We start from the raw sequence: 21,096 nt of genomic DNA on the forward strand, positions 1-21,096 counted from the left end.
GCTTCATCACAGAAGCATGATGTTTTTTCCTAGGATTCCTTGTTACGTGATTGAATGCATCTTGCCCCCACATGCTGCAAGTCTCCAGTGTCAGAGGAAGCAAAGCAGCAGCCCCAGAACATCAGTGAGCCACCGTCATGTTTCACAGTAGGCATGGGGGGGTGGTGAAGGTGGAAATTTGTTTTGTGGAGGCCATATCAAGTCCAGGACTCCTTATACATAGTAATCTAGTATGTTAGGCTGAATGAAGATGATGTCCAGCTAGTTCAGCCTGTTTTGGCCTCCTTGTTGATCCAGAGGAAGGAAAAAAAACAACACAGCCAATTTAGCTCAGTTGGGGGAAAAAATTCCTTTCCGACTCCATAATGGCAGTCAGAATAATCCCTGGATCAACGTTTGAGTTCCTAACATTAGAAAGTCCCATTGACAATTGCGTGAAAAAAAACGCAGCGATATCACAGCGTTAAAAAAAATGCAAGTGGGTAGGAGCCCTAAGACTTTCAAATATTGTGCCTGAGGCTTCATTCATAAAAGCGTATATTGGTCCTGTTTTCACGGCCCGCCGATATATGCCGCTCATCTGATGCATTAGTTTACAATGCATCAGTTCAGATGGACGTATTCCCGTGGCCTAAAAACAGACGGCCAAGATAGCGCATACTGTGCGTATTCCAGTTGGGCGTTTTTACGCCGGCCAGAAAAGATAGTTCAAGAACTATCTTTCGGCCAGAATATGGTGGCGGCTCCCATAGACTCCTATGGGAGCTGCCGGAGAATGGAGGTGGGAGGGAGTTTAGCAGAGGCGGAACGGGTGAGGGGCGGAAATGGGGAGGCAATTTAGCGGAGCTAAACTGTCTCCCCCCACTTGACGGAATTCTGGGCTTGGCGTATATATGCAGCAGGCCAGGCTGTCTAAACAGGCACATAAATGGGAGATGCAGCCGTGAGTTGGTCACGGCTGCCTCTCGTTCACGCGATTTTCGGTCGGGCTGTGACCGTGACACAGCCAATTGAAAATAGCCTACACTCGTGTGAAAGACGCCTTACTGTACAAACAGAAACCTCAGTGCCTGCTGCCACCAAATCCTTCTGCAAGCCTTTTGCAATCACTGGAGGCTTTCTGACCACCTGTCTCATCAGGAATCTGATGGCAGACGGTGATAGCTTTAAAAAAAAGATTGAATTTAAAAGAACCCATGCTTTCCTTTGGGTTCTTTCTGATTAACTATTTTTGATGCACCGAAAAAAATGTGTGTTTTTTTGATGCCGAGATTTCTCTCTCTGTCTGCTGGCAGTTCCTATAGATTCCTATGGAAGCCGGACGGCAAAGGGAGGGGGAGCGGCATACTCGCTAATAGCAGCAGCGGCGTGCTCACTGCTGCTAGTCGTTCACCCGATTTAATGGTCAGATAGCAGCGCTGTTTTAGCATGGCTATCTGAGTGTTAAAACTACGCTCATGTGAAAGGGCCCTTAAGCTTTGAACTTGCAAACTATGCTTCCAGTCATATTTCAAGGAACGATCAGTGCCTTTGTTATCTTTGTGAATCCTTTTATCTTGTTTGCTCAAGGCAATGATCTCTTCTCTTAATTTTCTGGACCGTTTTCTTGACTTGCTATATTTCTAACATGCAATTAAACGTCATAGGCAACAAAGTCCTCACCACTGCAGGTATTTGATGCGTTTTATGTCAAGCACACCTGATGCAACTAATGAAGCTCTTCATTAGTTGCATCAAGTGTGCTTAAGACAACACCAGATTTGGAATTTGTGCTCTTAGGAGGAATTCTATTTAAAGTGCTGAATAATTCTGAGATTGCTTTAGCCATTAAAAGTGGTGTTTTATGTTGAATTTGGAGAAACCACGTGTTATATTAGTTGGGTTGAGCTATTCAAATCCTCATTTAATTTTTTTTTTTGCAAACAGCTGAAAGTTTGTTAATTAGCCAAATAAGTCAATATGCAATGGGGCTTACCTAATTCTCATTCCAACTGTGGAGCTATAGCCAGTGGCGTAGGAAGGTGGGTGTGGCAGGTGCGGGCCACCCCGGGTGCTATCAGTGAAAGAGGGTGACAGCTCAGCAAGTCAGCAGTGGTCCTGGCGCGCAACAACTTGGCAGTACGGCGCTGCAAGGAGTGGTGTCGGGTGGAGGAGCTACTACTTAAGCTATGTGCTATGGGGTGGCTCTATGGAGAACCAGCGCCTGCGGGCCACCCTGTGTGCGCTCTATCCAGGGCCACGATTAACTGACTGGCCACAGAGAAGCTTTCCGTACAACCCGGGCTGTCAGAAGCCCCTCACAGAGCCTGCACTGTCCCCCTAGCACCAGTTAATCCCCCCTCGGCGGTCCTGACATGAGGGGGACACACACACCTGTAGAGCCGGACAGCTTCCAGGACCTGTAATGATGTCACCGTCATGTGATCACCTGTGTGGGAAGAGTCAGGGATCGCATGACCATGGGGGAGATCAGTGGATACAGGACTCTGTAGTGTTGGTTGTGATCCCTGCTGGATGAGCTGAAGGGATCAGAGTGGAGTAGAGCTGTGTGTGTGATGTGTGGGGGTCGGGGTGGATGTAGGGTGGAGGGGGAAAAAAGGCAGAAATTGATTGTTCAGGGACACCTTAAAGGAAATGTATCATCTGTATTCTTTTCACTAAGGAAAACCAGATAGTAAAACATATTCCATTTTTCTCTTTTTGTCTGATAGATTTTCTTTTTATTCTGTTGTCTGTACATAACTACGGGGGAGGGGGGGATCTTGTCTTTACTGCAGTTCACAGCATTTAGAGAAATGCTTTACTGCAGAACTCATGGGTCTTTCAAACAGTGGACAGAAGCTGACCTATTAATTTCTATGGGAGACTTTTCCAGCATGCACTGTGACCTATGCAGGGAGGGGTAGGAGGTGAGCTGTGACTATCACTTTAGCCGTAACCCCTTAGTGACCACCCCATTGCCTTTTTACATCCTGCTTTGCTGGGCTTGAATCCCCAGGGATGTAAAAATATGCTTTCTCTGTGGATTAAAGCCCTGCAGGCTATGGACATGACAGCTCCATGCAGTCGGTTCCCGGAGGTAGCCGACAACCTGGAGCTGTCATGGGGGGCTGCGGGAAGGCCCACCCCTAGTAATGTGATCGGCGCTATCGAATGGATAATGCCGATCGCATGAAGTAAATGAAAAGTTAAAAAAAGGGCAGCTGAGATGAGGGCAGCTGATTATTCTCACCTGTGTCCTCCGCGATGTCCGCAGCGATCTGGTCCACCAGGACCTGATGCCTCCTTCTGCGCATGCGCGCCAGACGTATGACGTCATGTGCAAAAGGCCGGGGGACCCAGGAGATTTGAAATCTTCTACCTTCAGTAGCTGAGAGGCAGGAGTTGTCACTCGGGACCGCGGGGACTGGTCCCCGAGCCCATGATTGGATAATGGCGACCACGGAAAAGTGAAAAAAGGTAAAGTTTCAGCTTCCCTCAGGGATCAGATCCATGAAAGTAGCTGAAAATACTTAACTCCGTCCTCTGTGATGTCCCACGGCGATCCGAACCTGTCACGGGCTTCTACGCATGTGCCGATGTGGTGCGCATGCGCAGATGGCCGCAAAGCCTGTCAAAGATAGCCAAGTGCAGGGAGATGCTACCGGGGACCACTGTATGCAGTTTCCAGTCACATGACCACTGTTATCCACCAGATAAAAGTGATCATGGAAAGTTAAAAAAAAGTTAAAGTTTCATCTCCCTTTACAGATGGTATCCGTGAGGGGAGATAAAATTACATAGCCAAGTTACCCAGATTTGTTACCCGATGGGATCTTTATCCGCGGACCTTACCATGGCTTCTGTGCATGCGCCCATCAACAGAATGACGAACGCATGTGCAAAAATTGAGGATTGCCCAGGAAATTTAAAATTTCCCTGCTGCTGGCTACCAAATAGACACGCGGGTTTGCGCGCAAACAACGTGCGTACAAATACACGCTTGTCTGACTTCGCCCTTAAAGTGACACATGTCAGATTTCCAAAATCAGGTTTGTTCACTAAGGGGTTTAGATTCTTGGTGGCGTTATGTGTTTCGGTAGCATCGTGTGAGAGTCTTTCAAAACTAAAATTACTCAAGAGCGATATTAGGTCCGCTATGAGTCAGGCTTGGCGCACTGGCTTAGCCATCTTGTCAATTGAAAACAAAGTAGCGAAAGGAATTGATTTTGATGATGCGATTTCAAAATTTGCAGAGAACAAAGTTAGGAGACAAAGGATTTAAGTGTTTTAAGTAAATAAACCAGTAAATTACACTTGCAACTTTTAATCATTTCAAAATTGGGGTGGGTGGGTGTGACAAACTGGGTACCACCTGACCTTGCTACGCCACTGGCTATAGTGACTCTTGTTTGCCACTGTACAGCCTCCATATAACACTTGCAGTTGGGTGCAACACAGTTGCCACTTCTGCTTTCTTTTTCTAGACCCAGACTGTATCCGAATTTTGGCAAATGTGGACAGAACTCCATGGCGCTGTGCCGTATGGGAACCCAGCCACTTTAGTAGAACAACATTGATAAGCAAAGCCTCAGCGTTCAGAATATCACATCTGTCCGCCCATCATTACAGCAATTAGCACATTATTATACATCCTCTGAGATCTTCCTTTCTGTGGTTACATCATCACCAGATATTAGCGATAGTCTATATATGTTTAATGAAATCATCTTATGTGTTATTAAAGGTCCGTCATGTTATGACATGCTGATCCACTAACTGGCACTATTACTGAGCAGTACATTGTATTATCAGCTCTCCTGCATCACATCTCGCTGCAGCGCCAGGAGGCACAGATCAGAGACATCACGAGCGCACATACAGGATCTCCCAGGCCGCTTGCAACCTAATAATAGTCTATTTCCTCCCTGTAAACTCAATCTAAGGCTCCGAAATAAACAAGTCAGTTCCCAGCTGGGGGAATTAGCCCTGATGCAGAACTGCGTCTGCGCAGGAAAGATCACACATGGCTTATTAAGGAGGATGCGAGTCTGCGGGGCCGAGGGATAGCAATGGACTTTGTCGAGGCAAGCTGCTCCATCTACAAAGGAAATCTATTCCTCGCTATCCGTGGATCATTAAAATAATGTTTCCAGCAGCCGGCGAGGGCGTTACACAACCTGAAGTTATTGCTGAAAAGCAAATAGTGGTTAGACTTGCAAAATATCTCAAGGCGACTAATGTAGACAGCGTGGCGAGGAAGCCGAGCTAGAAAACCGCGGCATATATTTACTGCAGTCGTCACATGCCCGGAGAGGAGCTTGTAAACAGTTATTCTTCTATCATTTTGGTCGGGAAATATCTATACTTACCTACAACAGCAGCCATCTTTCTAGGAATAGCCGAGATCTGGATGCGTCCCTCCGGCATCTATGGGGACAGAATTTGCATTGCGTCGGCTATTAAACATTGGTGATTTGAACTTTTCACCTGTCTCAGATACTTACCTCCTAACTCTTGAACAGTGGAAAGATGCACAACTCTAGTGGTGCGCTATACACTCCATGCCATTTTTTTTTTTTAATGGTAGGCCACACCCCTTTAACCCTTTTCAATCCACTGTCTGACGTCTGAAGACATTCTGATTGAAAGCTGTACAGCTCCGATGTCGGAAAACGTCCAGCAGGGTATTCTTACTGTATATTGCTGGCCACTCTGTTGTTGGAGGCCTCTCCAGCATGTCCAATACCGCAGTACTAGCTCTAGCCAGCAGGTGGTGCCATTGCATAATGGCAGAAAGAGAAACCCCCCTAGGAAACGCTGAATCCAAAATTGGATTGCAAAGGGTTAATACTGTGTCACACCCTTTAAGTCCCATTATAGTAATAGTGACCCCCCTCACAGTAATAGTATACCTCTAAATAATATAAAACAGTTCTACACAGTGATAGTGATTGAAGTGCAGTTACCTCCAGTGATAACAGGTGATATCTCCTCTGTTGAGACCGCAATCAATCCCGAAAATGGGAATCCTCTGTCCCCCTGTTCTTGTCACTCCCTGCACCCACCTGCAGTGACATGGAGACCGAATGAAGTAATGATCACACATGTGCTGTTGCGCTCTATTCATTTCAATGGGGCCAAAGGAAATAGTGCTTGACTATCTCCAGCAGCCCCAATGGAAATGAATGAAGCTGCGCTGCACATGCTTGACCGCTAATCCATTCAATCATCAGGGGGTGCAGTGAGCCCGCAGCGCAGAGGAGGGCACAGGAACCCTGCTGTCGGGATCGTGGGGGTCTTAGTGGTGAGACTCCTTCAAAACTTGTTACCTATCCTATTAATAAACGTCAACAGCGGTCCAACCCTCAGAGGAGGAAGGGAGTTACACTTTAGGTGGCAAGAAACAGAGTTTGTTCATTCCGTGCAGATCGAGAGTAAGTCATGCACAAAAAATATAGTACGCAAAATTTCTTCAGTGGCCGGAGCTAGAGCCATCAATGAGACCTCCAGGGGTCAGAGAGCCGGACCAGAGATGGAGGACAACCACCCATCGGACAATACAGCCGGCATTCGCATACCGCGCAGCAAGTCTTCTATCTCTCCATGGCAGCAGCAATTCAAGGAAATAAAAGTAGCGTTTTAAGCAGCAATAAGTCCCTCGTCTTCGACTACATTTCTTTTAGATTGCCAAAATTACGTGACAGACTTCGTTTACAATGTTCTTTTTCATGCATTTTAAAACACTAGAAAAGAACGCTGTGTGATGGAGCCCTAAGAGGGAGCTGTCAGCCCTCCTGACACGTGTATTTCAGTATATACGAGGCATGCAATCCGTAAAAGCACTGCTCTTAAAATCACTTAAAAGGTCATACGTAGGCCGACTTCCCATAGGCATATTTGCGCACATTTTTGCGCGTGGAACACACAGAGAATAGAACCAATTAATTTCAATAGGTTTCTTCACATTTCCGTATTTTGCATGTGCATTTTGGTTGCGCCCAAAAAATCAAATGTGCTCTTTTTTTCGCGCATTTGTGCACCAAAGATTCCTATAGAAGTCAATTTGAGGTGAGAAAATCTGCGCGAAACACGCAAGGAGATGTGTAACGCTACGTAGTTCTGCGGGAAAAAGAACACATCTGGAACTAATTAGCCATTTCAATTAGTGCGTCTTTCTTTGCTGCAGTCAAATGAACATACTTTGCGGGCGCCAAAACTTCAGTGCAATACACCGAGGCGCACGCGAAAAAGCATGGCTCATTCAGCAAATACGCAGGAATCAGACATATGCAAATACGCCTACGCCTGTGGGAAGCTGGCCTCAGGGCTCCTGCATACAAGTGTATGCGTAAATACGCTCATGAGAAGATAACGTGTTCTCATGAGCGTTTCGATGCAGTTTTCTGTATTTTGTTGTGCTGTCGGTTCACATTGGCGCAGGACACACCCCTGCCGGTTTGGAACCAGCTTAGCAACCTACTTAGTCCAATGTTGTGTTGGCAATAGAGATGAGCGAGTATACTCGCTAAAGGCAATTGCTCGAGCGAGCATTGCCTTTAACGAGTATCTCCCCCGCTCGAGACTGAAGGTTCTGGTGCCGGCGCGGGGGAGCCGTGAGTAGCGGCAGTCAGCAGGAGGGAGCGGGGGGAGAGGGAGAGAGAGATCTCCCCTCCGTTCCGCCCCGCTCTCCCCCGCAGCTCCGTGCCCACTGCCAGCACCCGACCTTCTGTCTCGAGCGGGGGAGATACTCGCTAAAGGCAATGCTCGCTCAAGCAATTGCCTTTAGCGAGTGTGCTCGCTCATCTGTAGTTGGCAATCAATAGTTACACGTGCAATTTAATGCGGACTCCCGTAAAGCCTCAGGTGCACAAATGCACACAAAAATAGAGCATAGCGCTTATTTTTCCGCGTGAGTAATTTTGTGCGCGTGCAGAAGCCCTTACTGATGCAAAGACACCAGGGCAGGTATGAACACCAGTTCCAGAACCATGCAGAGCCTTAATATTATATAGGGGGGCAGGTGTAAAATGCTGCTAAATGCTCTGCATACTGGCATAAAATAACATTGGCACATCTTTTCTCAGAACTCTGCATTGTGTATTCCTCTGTTGTTCCTCCTGGAAATGTATGAACAGTAGGGTGTTATCATTGTCCTTGTTGATAGGTGAGTGTCTAGAATGTCTGACAATGGCAGCACTGATTGCAGAATGTCAGAGTGTTTGTCCAGTTGTCAATTTATATATACATTTCCAGGAGAAACAACAGAGGAATGCACAATCCAGAAAGAAAGGGATTTATTTCAATGTTTTGTATTAGGTTGGATGCAGTCCATGTGTCACTGTGCAAGGACTGGAGCGTCTTTCCTTAGGGTGGTTTCACGCGAGCAAGAAAATTGTGCAATTTTCCTGCGAGAGTCAGTAACAAAGCAGATAATGAAACCGATGATTTACAATGGTTTCCTTCCCATCTGCAATGTTTTCACTGATGCGATGTTGAGAGAACAAAAAATTGTGGCTTGCTCCATCTTTCTGCGATTTTTTTTCTTCTCTTATCTCCCATGTTTCCCTATGGAGCCTCCTTTTTATCACATTATCACGAAATTGCGTTGTGATGCGATTTTAACATTAAAAAGTTCTATTTAATCCCACTAAAGCGATCATAAGTGCAGTAATGTAAGCCTCTCAGAGGGGTAAAAAAAAAGAAAAGAAAAATGTAAAAAAAAATGTTAAAAAACCCTTTTTTGTGCTTTTTTTTAAATATTAGCATAAAAAAAGGTTAAAAAAAATTAAAACCCCACATATTTGGTATTGACACATCCGTAGCGACGTGTACAAAAAGTTGAACACGCTTTTTATTTTGTACGGCAAAAAGCGTAAAAAAAAACGTTTAAAAACAGAGGCAAAATGCTAATTTTTAGCATTTTGCCTCCCAAAAAATGCAATAAAAGTGATCAAAAAAGCTGTACATTCCCCAAAATGGTACCAATAAAAACTACAGCTCGTTTTGCAAAAAATAAGCCCTCATAGAGCTCCGCCCATGGAGAAATATAAAAGTTACAGGACTTTGAATGCAGCGATTTAGAAAAAAAAAGATTTACCAAAAAAAAGGGGTTTTATTGCAAAAAAGTGTAAAAACCTAAAAAAAAAAATATAAGAATTTTGTTATTCTTATAACCATACCGACCCGGAGAAAAAAATTAGTGTGTCATTTATGCTGCATGATTAACGCTGTAAAAAAAAAAATCTAGGGCAGAATTGATGCGTTTTCTCTCCCTGTTATCATAAAAAAATAATAAAGTTTTACAATAGTCAATGTACCCAAAAGTGGCACCGATAAGAACTACAGTTCGCCACGCAACAAACAAGCCCTGATACGGCCGCGTCGACGGAAAAATAAAAGTTATGGCTTTTGAAAAATGGAGATGGAAAAATATCAAACATCGCTTGGTCCTCAACGCCAAAATACGCCATGTCATTAAGGGGTTAAGGGTTTGTTCACATGTGGTGGATTTGACACTGATCGGCAGCAAATTTCAAACCTTGAATTTGAGGGGTGAAGTCTGCTGCAGATCCGGGCCAAAATCCACATTACAACCCGCCGATGATGCCCAGTGCATTCAACAGCAAATCAGTGGATGGACCGTTAGCCAATTCCAAAACCTGGTGAGAACATAACCACCATGTTATATAGTCAACCACAACCGTAAGTGCACACCCGGAAGAAACCACTAAGACTATCTGTAACCATCAAGCACATAGCCTTCAACTTACATAGAAGTGAGTTAAAAGGAACTTGTTACTAAGTTCATGCTGCCCAAAGGACGGGCAGCGGGAACCTGGGACAGGTATGTACACTGCGCCCATGGTAGTTGGCGTTGGATAGCCCCATTGAATGAGGCTATTGGGCGTGCGGATCTGTGGCAGCTCTAATACAAATCCATGTCAGAAATCTGCAGTTAGACATATGAATTTATAACACAGATCTCCATTGAAATGCTACAGTATCTAGAATACTAACTACTAATGTATCTCTTTGTGTTTCTGTGCAGCCCCCCCCTTACCTGCTCTTCCCTCCTGCCCATTGCCAGTGGCTACAGTATGTAAGTCACCTGTACAATCCCGTATTAGCAGTAATGTCAGGCTCTTGGTTATTATGGCTTCTGGCCACGTTGCAGCGGCGTCCGGCCATCTGTAATGTATGGATGGAGCTGAGCGACAGACGACCTGCAGCCATGGCCTTCTCTCCCCGCTGCTTTATACTGACATGACATTGACATCTCAGAAATGTTACTCTCAGACTACCAGGGAGAGCGAAGGAGCAGACAGTCCGTGTGACTGATGGAGACAATTCTTCAGTAGGGACCTATTACCATAGAAATAAACTAGAGGGCATTTTATGGCAGCGGGTCACATATATTTTAGTTAGCACTTAGAACGTGCCGTCCGCAGGGGATATAAGCCGGGCACTTCTGGCAACTGGTACAACTATTTAACTATTGGCAGAGCAGTGGTTTTCACAGTACTGTAGATAGTTATAGTTAGAGAATGCTGGCACGGCATGTGCCCCAGGGGTGGTCAACTGCATTGATTGAGGTATTTAAATGCCAGGCTAGGGAAACACTAAATCTTTGGCCAAGGTAATAATAGTGGGCAAGTAGTGACTTGTGAAGAGTCTTTCTTTGCATTTCAGTATATACAGTATTCATTGCAGTGGCTCCAGGCCCACTATCATGGCCCACCCAATGCCTCGAATTCCCAGGTAGACCCTACAGTTGAGACCTGTGATAGAGCTGGAAGCCATAGACCTCCTGACCTACCATTCTCCATCTTGTAGAACGCAGGCCACTTCAAGTCTGTAACCTACAAAAAGCCCAGACCATGGACAGCATGTCACCACCTCAATGTAGGTGGTGCGATGATGTCACTACATCGCACCAGTTGTCCTGGGCCAGAAGAAGGCTTTGCACCAATTAAGGTGAGTATAAGTTCGGTTTGGGGCATTTCAGTGGACCTTGTTACAGTACATTAAAGGGGCATTTTAAATATTTAAGGCGTTAAATGGACACTTGAGGCATTATTACTTTTTTTTCTCCAGGAGGGCACTCAAGTGCATTATTACTTTCTTTTGGAAACTAAGGAGGCGTTAATACTTTTTAGGGAGCCTTCAAGGGAACTGGTCAGCTGCTATGAGCTCTACAAGCTAAATTTTTGAGCTCATAGTCGCTGAAAGCACTATGCACCGTCAAAGCCGCCGCTGAATACATCTGTAGGACTACTTGGTGTACGCATAGAATGAGAGGATTAGTACTTTCTTCTGTGTGCATGTCTATGCACCAATGTAACACTGCTAACGCATCTTGCATTAGTGATTTGCTGCACTAATGAGGCTTGGCACAGCTGTGCTATTCGTATAGCGTGGCCACCTTCAAAGAGAGTATTGGTACCTGGCGGACTGCATTACAAGTGTAGCGCACCATCCTTCAAGAATGGCGATAGTATACCTATTGTTCACCAGATACATTCAGCAGTGGATTTTACAGCACACATAAGGGTAACAGCAGGGAAGTCAAGGATAAGATTCTCAATATGGATTCAGCATTTCAGCTACTATGGACCCATAAAGAGATTCTCCCACTTCTGGCTGTTTTACTGCAGGAAGCAGACAGCTCTGTACATTTTACAGTGGCACAGGTTGGTACTGCAGGCTGGGTCCTATTGAAGTGAATGGAACTTAGCTTGCAGTAACAACGCCTAAGTTTAGCATATAGGGCTCATAGGAGCTGACCGACTCCCTATCAGGAAGCGTTATCTTATCACTTTACCACAAATTGATATCAATGGGATGTAGTGTACTACTCCTTCATTGTAATAGGGTACTACTTTGTATTACTGCCTTATGTTTTTTTGTAACATTTTAATGTTCAAGGTGCAATGTTCCTCCGGGGTTGTACGAAGGGACATTGAGATGGCAGCACTGCACACGCCTTTTGCTATATTGTAGTTCCAGCTAGTAGAAAAAGGAAGAATGCACAATAAGTGTGCAGTCATGTAGACGCAGGGCCTTGAGTGTGGCTCAGTTGTATCAAGACAATTCAGCTCAGTTCCCCTGGAAGGCAAAGCAGTACCAGACTGTTGTACCCGAAGGGGCGATATCCAGAAATGGAGAAAAGTTTGGCAATGCAGTGTTGCTTATCTGGTGTGCCCGACGTAAACCCAAAAGCATTCAAAGCTACAAAAAACCTGTTCAGTTATAAAAAAGTTCAGCAAGTAGCATCTTGATGATGTCCTCCTTTTGGTCAGTACGCAATTGTTACATTCGTCCTGGACTGCTGACAAAACCATGTGGAGATTTGGCACTGGAGCAGTCAGGATGGGCATATTAGCTTGCTACACAGGTGGCTAGACATAGAAACAGACAAAAATGAGAGGTAGCAATAAGAGCAAGGCACTCTGAACCCCTCCAAACAGAACACACCTTGCAGCGGAGCACCCATCCTGCAAGGAAAGACACCCTACTTCCACGAGGACAGGTCAGAGGGGAACCAGAGTGCAGAAAACCAGGGAGCAACAGAAACAGAGAGCAAATAAAAGACAAGAACATAGCCAAACAAACAGAAACACAGGGGAGTAACCTGAACCCAGGAACCAGACAGGAGAACTGAGCAGGCTGACTTGATCAGAAACACAGAAAAATAACCAGCAACTCCCTGCCAGAAAGAGCTGGGTTATGTATGGAGTGGGAAGGAACTGATTGGCTGACAGAACTATTAATCACCAGCCACTACCTCAACTAACAGCTATAGCACTAATTCACCTTAACTAGCCAGGAGAAAAGATATTAACCCTAGCTAGTCAGGATAGAACTCCCAGAAGTGAAGGTGTGCTGGCAGTAATGTGACAGGAATCCTTTGTGTAAAGCTCCCAGCTAAAAATGTAACCAGTCTTTTATGGAAAAATACCCGATGTCTGAGGTTTTATCTATTGGAGGGACTCCCAGATTCACCTCCAAATAAGAGCTGGCCTGACGAAATGGATCAAGCCTACCTCTTGGATGACTCAGCTTCATCTTTATAGTCAATAAAGGCTGATTATTGGGGTCCCAACAGTTGGAATACCCTCTCAACTAGTTAAAGGAGGACCTTGCTTAAAAAAAAAAGTAGTTAAAACTACCAGCTGTGTTCTTGCCCCTTAGGCACTACAGAGGTGTCAACTATGACAGCTAGTAGTCTGTGAATAGGAAAGTAAAATAGGTTGTTACAATATGTCAGCAGAATTAGACATATCAGTCTAAAAAGAATGCAGACCCTCAGCTGTAGGAATCTTATATTATTCCTGCATTGTAGTAACATAGTATGTTAGGATGAAAAAAGACACATGCCCATCTAATTCAGGCTATTACCACCCAATGTTGATCCAGAGGAAGGCAACTATGTTACTATGTTATGTTACTATGTTAATTGATGAAAGTGAATGGTAACATTCTTGATTATATGAAAACTGATACAAACCTAATACTTCACCCAGCACAGATGTGGATACAATTGTACATACTGCATTCTAGAAAATGCTCTGTGAGCTAAAGAGACCGGACTCCAGACTGATACATTTAAGGCTTTTGTCGAAGATATGAGTTGGGTGGATACCCGATGAATATGGTACCCCTAACAGAAGATTCCAATGAACGCTGCTATATTGAGCTCGCAGAAGATTTCTGAGATCCCATACAAACACAGCTGAGAACTATAAAGCTGGGTATAATTGAAAGCTTTATGAGTCTCTTTTTTGGATCTCTTCCCAGTTTTTTACACACATCCTTGAGCTGTACGTATGTCTAGCGATAGATTTTCCATGCCTGCGTATAGATAAACGCTGAGTCAAAAGCCATGAACAATGCAGTCACATAATTGTATCATATGACTTCTAAGCAGGTGACATCATCTGTTCCAGATTATAAATCTCCAACCGTTTTGTACATACAGCACCCATGCAAACATATGTGTCTTCATAGCTGCATTCTACAAACAAACCCTGCATAATCTGCTCCGGCATTCATGCTCCCTGTCTGTGTATTATCCGATCTCCATGGACAGTAGACACTGCATATCCTATTATCATCTGTAAGATGGACCAGAATAGGACATGCTGCATTTTTTTCACATGGATTGTTAGTCTGAATAAGGCCTAATACGTTACGGCAGGATCAGACTACACATGGTTTGTTTGTAGTCTGTATCCATGGAGACACATAGGTCTCCCTAAGAGCTGCTTACACAAAACAGGAACACATTTCTATTCGTCAAATTGCTTCATTTTTTAATTCTGTATCTATTGGAACTATTAAAATGGTTATAAAGGTGGATGTGCTCATTAAATATGAAGTATATATTAGTAAGAACTTTATGACAAACTTTTGATTAGCAGTGAAGACCCTTTAATCTGCACTCAAACTTGAACTTTCAGATTTTATGTGGAGTCAGGCATTAATTAGATAGACATTCACAAATGAGCTTAATTCCTAAACGACTCTCTCGCGCCAGCTTCTGAAACATATCTTCCTCATAAATAAAATATGACATTGCTACAATTATGACTCCTAGACGACGTTGGCGCTTTGTAATCTTTATAGCTGTGGGTGGTTAATTTAAAAAAGTTCGGCATCTTCATGTGAACTAAGACACAATTGGAATCTTAAGTGTTAGGAAAATGTTGTAATAAAGTGATTCTGCGATGCGTTCGGTCCTCCGAGCTGCTTCCACACGAGGTCTCTTTCATCCGTCAGTCAGATATACGATGGTGTTTTATGAAATGACTGTATTCTTCATCTAAAAGTCAGGTATTGTCTTTGTGATTTGGACTCATTTCCTATCACAGGGTATAATCTTCTGCAGCCGGAAATTGCAGTGTATGCAGGATGTTTATTTCTTATAATGGGATAGAAGGTCTTTGAGGCTATATTTTGTACATCTAGTTAGTTGGTGATCACGCTGACACAATACACTAAGGTTTATTTAGAAATGCAGAATGGGCACTCTGTAGTAGCAGGTGGCGGCAGATATGAGATTAAAGAAAACGTGTCATCAAAAAATGACCTATAGGGATTTTTTCTTTAACTTTTCCATGTCACTATGTATAGTTAAAAAAAATCATAAATCATGAAATCTTGCAGTTTTCACTCTGATCACTAAGCTTGAAAGTCTGACACTTCTTGTTCTGCAGAGAAAAAAATTTCAGCAGTCATGTCATTATCATTACAGGCAGGACTACACTAAAAGGTAACGCCTATATATAGATAACAAGGGATCCACCTGTTACATTAACTTGCAGCTCTGGAAGTAATCTGTAAAAGGCTGAAGGGAAGCGTAAAGGCTATAGGGAAGGAATATGCGCACAGAATCTGTCACCATTCATACCAAACATAAACCAAAGGTCCTATCACCTAAGGAGGAAAGAGGATACACCAAGTATAAACCGAATGTGCAAGCAACAAATAGACAATGGGGACATCTGACCCTAAACCAACACCAGGTGGTCAAATACTTACCAAAGTACTAAACCAACAAGACAGTTCATATTTTGGCCAAAGTACATAAGCTCACAAGCCCACGTCATGGGTCCTCGTTATCTTGTCAGTCCCTACACCAACAAGACAACTAAACCAGGAAAGTGAACCCTACCTACAAGTGGGGCGATCGTGCCAATTAGGACACCCCACGCTGAAACCTAGGGACCACCTGTCGACCCAGGTAGGAATAGGCAGGAACACTAGCATAAGACATAATACATATCAGGTGTTACAGTTTATGTTCATAACCCCTCCCATCCTTATGTGATAGGATGTTTGGTTTATGCTTGCAGGGAAAATATGTCTCCCATCAGCAAAAATATATCACAATCGTGCAGACAAGGTGAATAAGACCTGCATGAACATAACACCACCCTTCACAATAAGAGAAGTCACAGCTCAACTCTTACCCCTCACTGCACAATCTACTGCACATGTCACATCGCATGCCCACAGTACTCTCCCTTAGAAGTCAATGAACATCTCCTATTTATTGTTTCCTATGGTCGATTAACCTGCTGTACAAAACAGGAAGTGTCAGCCTATTATTAAGTGTAGTGGTCAAAGCAGAAACTGCAAGTCATTAGGATTTTTTGTAATATACATAATGACATGGAAAATAGAAAAACAAAATCACAAAATATTAAAAAGAAAGTTTGATATTATAACTTCCTTAATACAATATGTCATTTTCTGATGACATTGTTATGTCCGACTTGGACAAATATATGCACATAAATACAGAACATAAATGCTAATAACACAAAGATGTGAAAACACAATAAAAGAAAAACAGAGAATCTAACCCTAAACCTTCTAATAAAAAAGACTCATCTATAAGCAGGTGATCGCCCTGATGAGGGCAACCCCACGTCTAGAACCTGGGGCAACATTGACCTTCCCTACATGTTAACAGGGAATAGTGGCAGAATTAAGATATATATACAAGGAAAAAAGATGTACAAACACCCCAAGTAAAAGAAAAGCAGACTTATATTAGCTGAGATGCAGTTCCAACCCAAGAGCTGCCGACAAGACCAGAAACACCCCCAGACAGAAAGTATAACCAGCACCTTCTGTTCAGAAGAGCTGGTTTAAATAACCAAACGATACGGACTGAGTAACCAATTACCCAGCCAGTAAAATAACCGCTTACCAGCAAGGAGTAGTTAACGCCCTGCTGACGAGGAATTGAACATGCACCGAAATGGCGCATCACATAGGCTAGGGTCAATGCCACAACACTACCGCGGACCCATGACCATCCGCCAGCCAGGCTGTGATAGACATATTGCCTTTTATAGACAATATATGAAGAAATAGAAGCCAATATATGCAGGATTATTTGAAGGATTTACTTTATATATGGAAAGATTGGATAGGTTATAAACACGGATTATACGTAGGATTAAAGGAATTATCATAAAGTCATATTTAAAATAAAATATAGATAATGATTATAGAGTGTAAGAGGAAAGTGTGAGGTACAGACCGATGGGAGGATCACAGACAGGGGTTTACAGGAGGAACTCTTGGTAATAAGCAGCTTTATGTTATAACCGTAGAGTAATCATAATATAAATAGGTATAATTATTATTATAATGTATGTGAAAATGTTACCAAGTCACTTAAAAGCACAGTGCTTTCTAACGCACAAAACACAACCGCTGCAAAACTCCTTTTTGAAGGGGAAGGGAGAGCTTAACCCATACATGACTGGGGGGCTTGCGGCCTTTGCAGCCCAAAACGAATTTAGAAGCTTTATTCTAATGTTGATTTTTTTTCTTCTTTCTTAGTCTACCTCAAAATGTTTTGCATCTTATTTTCAAGAGCTCAGCCAATCACAGGCAGTGCTCTACCATTCATTGTATACATTGAATGGCAGAGCGCTGCCTGAGATTGGCTGAGCACTGTGACCAATCACAGGAAGCACTCAGCTGTCTTTCAATGATTCGCTGAGCAGCCTGTGATTAGCTGAGGGCTTAGCCAATCAGATGCAGCCCTTTCAGCAGCCGGGGTTTTTAAATCCCCACCTGCTGAAAGAACTTCATTACAGTGCCAGGGACCAAGCAGCTAGATGCGCCTGAGCCCTTGCAGCGGCAGACAGGTGAGAAAATATATATTTTTTATTTTTTACTACAGCTAGGGATGATTTTCAGAGAAGGGCTTATATTTAAAGCCCTTCCCTGAAAATCACTGCGGTGGTACAGGCATCCTATTGCTTTCAAGCAGAGAGAGCAAAAATGGTGGCTAAGGATTTTATGTTTTAAATGTAACACATTCTGCGTAAAATTATTAATGCATGAACACCTAATGCTTATGCAAATGTGCCCATGCCATGGAGAATGTCCAAACTTGGCGTATGTGGTGCGAGTTTGCAGAGGTTCACACTTTTTTTTTGAGGGATGACAGGTTTTTATTTCTTTACGCTCTTATTTTTTAAATCTTTTTTTACATGTTTTACTCTATTTATTTCATCATTATTGTTTCTGGGGGCACAGGCTAGCAGGGAGCACATTATCTATGTGTTCCTTGCTGTCCCCATTTACAGATCATTGATAACAGTGATCTATTGGTAACAGCCCATTGGATCACTGTTAGCAGTGATTTGTATTCACAGATTTACAGAACGGATGCACATCATGTCCCTCTGCATGCCCCCAAGCCGGCATGTATGCAGAAGAGAGCTCATCCACTGGCATTTCAAAGCAGATGATCAAGGAGTGGAACAGGTTACCACAGGAGGTGGTGAATTCTCCTTCAATGGAAGTCTTCAAACAGAGGCTGGACAAATATCTGTCTGGGATGATTTAGTGACTCCTGCACTGAACAGGAGGTTGAACCTGATGACCGTGGAGGTCTTTTCCAACTCTACCATTCTATGATTCTATGTTCTTGTGCTGCTGGGTCCAGAGAACCGCAGGCTTCCTGCTCCTGCTGTGGCTTTAATTAACAGTTTCTGATCCAGGAGCTGTTATCAAGATCTGAACTAATCAGTTTCTGATGTTGGCAACTGGACCAGAGGCTGTTAATTACAGCCAAAGCAGGAGCTTTGAAGAAGCAGCAAGTCTGTGATAACTGCTGAAAGGGTGAGACCATAAACATATGACAGCTCTACAAACTGGCACACTGCTATCTGCCATATATTTAGGTGAGTCACTCAGGAAGGGGTTAAGGGGAATTTGTCATCTGATAATGATCTCTTGTATGAATCAAGATTTTATGTTAAGAATATTTAAGAATTTTTGGTGATTTTTTAAAATACTTTTCAATGCCACGATCTATATTTAAAACAAAAATCCTAAATGCAGCGTCAGTCCTATTAAATACAATGTCTTGTATTTGCAAAGTTACTCAACTTTTTATGCAGATGAATTTGATAGGTAAACTGGTCTTCAGAGGTAAGCTGTTTTTAGAATAATCCATTTAGCTTTGGCTGATGGCTGTATTGAATGTTGTGTGATATGAAGACTGTGTTACCTCCCGATACAACACAAGTGCATTAGTGTTGGCCTAGCCTTATGGTTTCTTAGATTTGTTTCATGTTTTTTAACTCACAGGTTAACATTGCTGCACATACATCACCACTCAGGGCGCCTTGTGACACATAGATGCCAGGCATGCCTGAAGCTAAGGAACACCCAACCCAGCTATACCGGGTCTTGTCTCTGTGTTCACAGCAGGGGGGAAAGGAGATGCCAACTGTGCTTAGCGCTTAGCACTGATATGGGCTGCACAGATGTGACATCCCCTTGGCATGAAGGCACACAGGATTTCTTTCATTTACAATCTTCCATATTCCCCTACTAAAAATGGGATGCGATGGGAATAGGAGGTAAGCTCCTTAGTAACTTAGAGAACTGCATTTTTGCTTGTTGGCAAAGTCTCTGCATTGACTTCTTCTATCAAATTTTATATTGTGCAACTCATCCATTTTTAGTTCTAGTTGTAACAGCCAATATATTCATGTCATAGCAGCAGATATGGATGGATCCACTGTGCTTCAGAACTGATTTGACTTGGGGCTAGATCCAGTGTCGGACTGAAGAGCCTAGGGTCCAGCAGTAAAATTCATTACCCTAGAAATAGTCTCAGTTAATTGGCAGCTGATACACTTGGTCCTGTTTTCCATAATGCAGTACTGGACGGTGTAGACAGAGATGTAGTCGTAGTCAGGGCAGGTGGAATACTTTCACAATGTAGGTCAGGTCAAGGGGCAGGGCTGGGCAGGTATTTGCTCGCGTATTTGCGCTTGCAACATTTGAATGAACAATACACAGTGAACAGAACCCCCTGATTTCAAAGGGATTGTTCACATGTGGGTTTTCCTTTGCATTTCGGTTGCACAAAAAAAAACACAGCATGCTCCATTTTCCTGCACCAAAAGTCTCCAAAGCAGTCAATAGGGATGCGCAAATGCGCACGTAACATGCTAGGAGATGAGTGAAACGCTGTGTAATTGTGTAGGAAAAAGAACGCATCCGGAACTCATTAGACTAATTAGCTATTGCAATGGATGGGAGCATCAGTGCATCAGATGTAGTCATACAGTTGCATACCTTTGAGGAATATATTTAGGGGCACTATTCAAAAGTAAGCCAAATGTGTTAACGAGGCACATGAGAAGCAGTATAACGGATCAGCTAACAGCTGCTCCTTGACTGTTTCCACAGAGGAGATTAGGAGCCATCGAGAGGGTCACTACTACTACTTTTTAGAGCCACAGAGAGGGTCCTATTACTAAGTGGCCACAGAGGAAGTCATTAAGTGTGGCCACAGAGCAGTTCACTATTAGTTAGACTATAGCGGGGGGTACTATTACTAAATGGAATCACAGCAGGTATATTACTATGGAGGGCAGGAGGGAGGGGCAATGAAAAGTTTATTAGTGGTTCAAGCAGCAGGAGTATATGCAGAAGCGACGTGTGACTGTGAGACGCCTCAATGGTAGTCTGGGCCCACAGAGAAGAAAACTGAATACTTACAGCTCCAAACAGACAAACATCACATGTGATCACTGGAGGTAACAGCACTGTAATCACTATCACTTTGTAGAGTTGCTATTTCAATACATTATGCGGTAATTTTTAGAGGTATACTAAAGCTGAGCCACTATATCTAAGCCTGCCATATTATGAAGGTTGGTGTATATCATTTTTTTCGGAGACGAGGCAAATTCCAAGTTTTACTTTGGGTTCTGTGAGTTCTTTGTATGCCCCTGCTTCTACTCACAGCCTGCTCACTTTATAGATCTCTTTGATGCTGTGAGTTTGGGTCAGGAGACCCGAGGTCAGGCTGAGATACGCATCTATATAATACACCCATATACGCACGTCTAAACTGGCCATATAAAGACAAAATATAGTTCTTAGTTCTGGTGCTGTATTTTTGTTATGGGCTTGGTTCAGGTACTATATTTATCCTATGGACTAAGTTAAAGTGTTGTATTTATTCACTGAGCTTGTTTCTGGTCATGTATTTGTTATCAGGTTTTGTATGTATGTGCTAAGCTTGGTTCTGGTATTGTATGTATGTGCTAAGCTTGGTTCTGG

General features: G+C 43.3%; 1 protein-coding gene across 3 annotated transcripts in view; it reads left to right on the plus strand.

The window, feature by feature from the left end:
* LOC136580528 (leucine-rich repeat and fibronectin type III domain-containing protein 1-like protein) overlaps positions 1 to 21,096 on the plus strand; it is a 684,740-nt gene that overhangs the window by 76,883 nt on the left and 586,761 nt on the right. The window contains exon 1 of one of the 3 annotated variants that reach the window (XM_066581145.1): positions 19,270 to 19,379. The exons of the other annotated variants lie outside the window; for them this stretch is intronic. The gene's annotated coding sequence lies outside the window, so the exon portion shown is untranslated. Of the gene's footprint in view, positions 1 to 19,269; positions 19,380 to 21,096 lie in introns of those variants that run through there. 3 annotated transcript variants of the gene reach the window in all.

Source organism: Eleutherodactylus coqui, chromosome 10, assembly GCF_035609145.1.
Source record: "Eleutherodactylus coqui strain aEleCoq1 chromosome 10, aEleCoq1.hap1, whole genome shotgun sequence".
Classification (NCBI taxonomy): Eukaryota; Metazoa; Chordata; class Amphibia; order Anura; family Eleutherodactylidae; genus Eleutherodactylus; species Eleutherodactylus coqui.